Raw genomic sequence first — 3966 nt, 5'->3', positions numbered from 1 at the left:
TTTGAAGATGTCAGTCAACTGAATGTGCGGCATGCAACAGGCCTCCTCATGTTCCAGTCGCTACGATATTTGAAATATCGCGATACATGTATATATATGTATTGTAACGTACTAATCATGCCGTTGGTGAAAATCAATCGACAGCCCAAGACCTTTTTCGCGCTTCTTCGGGCTCATCAGTTAGGCGCAGTCCCCGGGTTTCGGTCAACCTTATGTTCTAAATCAAACCGATTTGCACCAATTTAGCGAACGTGCACTCATCTGCAATCTAATTTGCTTCCGTCGGTAGACTCACCTGTATCACAGCTGAAGCTTTCTTTTGTTTTGATGATGATCTCAGGCAACTGAATGTGCTGCGTTCACCAGCCCGCCTCATGTTTCAGTCGGTACGATATTTCAAATATCGCGATATATGAATATATTTGTATTTTAGTGTACTGCTCATAAGGTTGGTGAAAATCCATCGACAGCCCACGACCGGTTTCGCACTTCTCGGTGCTCATCAAGTAGGCGCAGTCCCCGGGTTTCCTTCAAACTTAGGTTCTACTTCAAACCGAATTTCAACAACTCGTGGAATATACACTCATCTTCAAATTAATTTGTTTCTTTCGAGAGACTCACCCGGAACCCAGCTGAATCTCTCGTATTTTTTGAAGATGTCAGTCAACTGAATGTGCGGCATGCAACAGGCCTCCTCATGTTCCAGTCGCTACGATATTTGAAATATCGCGATACATGTATATATATGTATTGTAACGTACTAATCATGCCGTTGGTGAAAATCAATCGACAGCCCAAGACCTTTTTCGCGCTTCTTCGGGCTCATCAGTTAGGCGCAGTCCCCGGGTTTCGGTCAACCTTATGTTCTAAATCAAACCGATTTGCACCAATTTAGCGAACGTGCACTCATCTGCAATCTAATTTGCTTCCGTCGGTAGACTCACCTGTATCACAGCTGAAGCTTTCTTTTGTTTTGATGATGATCTCAGGCAACTGAATGTGCTGCGTTCACCAGCCCGCCTCATGTTTCAGTCGGTACGATATTTCAAATATCGCGATATATGAATATATTTGTATTTTAGTGTACTGCTCATAAGGTTGGTGAAAATCCATCGACAGCCCACGACCGGTTTCGCACTTCTCGGTGCTCATCAAGTAGGCGCAGTCCCCGGGTTTCCTTCAAACTTAGGTTCTACTTCAAACCGAATTTCAACAACTCGTGGAATATACACTCATCTTCAAATTAATTTGTTTCTTTCGAGAGACTCACCCGGAACCCAGCTGAATCTCTCGTATTTTTTGAAGATGTCAGTCAACTGAATGTGCGGCATGCAACAGGCCTCCTCATGTTCCAGTCGCTACGATATTTGAAATATCGCGATACATGTATATATATGTATTGTAACGTACTAATCATGCCGTTGGTGAAAATCAATCGACAGCCCAAGACCTTTTTCGCGCTTCTTCGGGCTCATCAGTTAGGCGCAGTCCCCGGGTTTCGGTCAACCTTATGTTCTAAATCAAACCGATTTGCACCAATTTAGCGAACGTGCACTCATCTGCAATCTAATTTGCTTCCGTCGGTAGACTCACCTGTATCACAGCTGAAGCTTTCTTTTGTTTTGATGATGATCTCAGGCAACTGAATGTGCTGCGTTCACCAGCCCGCCTCATGTTTCAGTCGGTACGATATTTCAAATATCGCGATATATGAATATATTTGTATTTTAGTGTACTGCTCATAAGGTTGGTGAAAATCCATCGACAGCCCACGACCGGTTTCGCACTTCTCGGTGCTCATCAAGTAGGCGCAGTCCCCGGGTTTCCTTCAAACTTAGGTTCTACTTCAAACCGAATTTCAACAACTCGTGGAATATACACTCATCTTCAAATTAATTTGTTTCTTTCGAGAGACTCACCCGGAACCCAGCTGAATCTCTCGTATTTTTTGAAGATGTCAGTCAACTGAATGTGCGGCATGCAACAGGCCTCCTCATGTTCCAGTCGCTACGATATTTGAAATATCGCGATACATGTATATATATGTATTGTAACGTACTAATCATGCCGTTGGTGAAAATCAATCGACAGCCCAAGACCTTTTTCGCGCTTCTTCGGGCTCATCAGTTAGGCGCAGTCCCCGGGTTTCGGTCAACCTTATGTTCTAAATCAAACCGATTTGCACCAATTTAGCGAACGTGCACTCATCTGCAATCTAATTTGCTTCCGTCGGTAGACTCACCTGTATCACAGCTGAAGCTTTCTTTTGTTTTGATGATGATCTCAGGCAACTGAATGTGCTGCGTTCACCAGCCCGCCTCATGTTTCAGTCGGTACGATATTTCAAATATCGCGATATATGAATATATTTGTATTTTAGTGTACTGCTCATAAGGTTGGTGAAAATCCATCGACAGCCCACGACCGGTTTCGCACTTCTCGGTGCTCATCAAGTAGGCGCAGTCCCCGGGTTTCCTTCAAACTTAGGTTCTACTTCAAACCGAATTTCAACAACTCGTGGAATATACACTCATCTTCAAATTAATTTGTTTCTTTCGAGAGACTCACCCGGAACCCAGCTGAATCTCTCGTATTTTTTGAAGATGTCAGTCAACTGAATGTGCGGCATGCAACAGGCCTCCTCATGTTCCAGTCGCTACGATATTTGAAATATCGCGATACATGTATATATATGTATTGTAACGTACTAATCATGCCGTTGGTGAAAATCAATCGACAGCCCAAGACCTTTTTCGCGCTTCTTCGGGCTCATCAGTTAGGCGCAGTCCCCGGGTTTCGGTCAACCTTATGTTCTAAATCAAACCGATTTGCACCAATTTAGCGAACGTGCACTCATCTGCAATCTAATTTGCTTCCGTCGATAGACTCACCTGTATCACAGCTGAAGCTTTCTTTTGTTTTGATGATGATCTCAGGCAACTGAATGTGCTGCGTTCACCAGCCCGCCTCATGTTTCAGTCGGTACGATATTTCAAATATCGCGATATATGAATATATTTGTATTTTAGTGTACTGCTCATAAGGTTGGTGAAAATCCATCGACAGCCCACGACCGGTTTCGCACTTCTCGGTGCTCATCAAGTAGGCGCAGTCCCCGGGTTTCCTTCAAACTTAGGTTCTACTTCAAACCGAATTTCAACAACTCGTGGAATATACACTCATCTTCAAATTAATTTGTTTCTTTCGAGAGACTCACCCGGAACCCAGCTGAATCTCTCGTATTTTTTGAAGATGTCAGTCAACTGAATGTGCGGCATGCAACAGGCCTCCTCATGTTCCAGTCGCTACGATATTTGAAATATCGCGATACATGTATATAGTTTTATTGTAATGTACTACTATTGCGGTTGGTGAAAATCCATCGACAACCCACGACCGGTTTCGCTCTTCTCGGGGCTCATCAGGTAGGCGCAGTCCCCGGGTTTCCGTCAACCTTATGTTCTACTTCAAACCGAATCGCACCAAATTAACCTATATACAATCATCTGCAAACTAATTTGGTTCTTTCGAGAGACTCTCTTTTAACCTATCTGAATCTCTCATGTTTCGATTATGTTCTCACGCAAATGAAAGCGCTGCATTCACCTGGCCGCCTCATGTCTCAGTCGCTGCGATATTTTGAATTTTCCGGTACGTGTATATATTTGTATTTTAATGTGCTACTCATAAGTTTGCCGAATGTCCATCGACAGCCCACGGCCGGTTTCGTTCGTGTCGGTTCTCATCATGTAGGTTCCCATCTATCTTATCCATAGAAAATCCACGTTTATGTTCACGTTCAATCGATCATCTCTCGGAATCATTCCGCGAACGGTTATGAAGTGATGGTGCTCTGATATCCACTGGCCTGCGCTTTCATGTGCATACACAGCCTCCGATCCTACGTGTCTGTGATCGTTATTCCAGTTATAGTGGTAATTTCTGAGGTCGACTTTGAAGGGGGTG

The sequence above is a fragment of the Opisthorchis viverrini genome (assembly GCF_000715545.1).
Source record: "Opisthorchis viverrini unplaced genomic scaffold opera_v5_680, whole genome shotgun sequence".
NCBI classification, from domain to species: Eukaryota; Metazoa; Platyhelminthes; class Trematoda; order Opisthorchiida; family Opisthorchiidae; genus Opisthorchis; species Opisthorchis viverrini.
Note: the sequence above shows the minus strand (reverse complement) of the source record.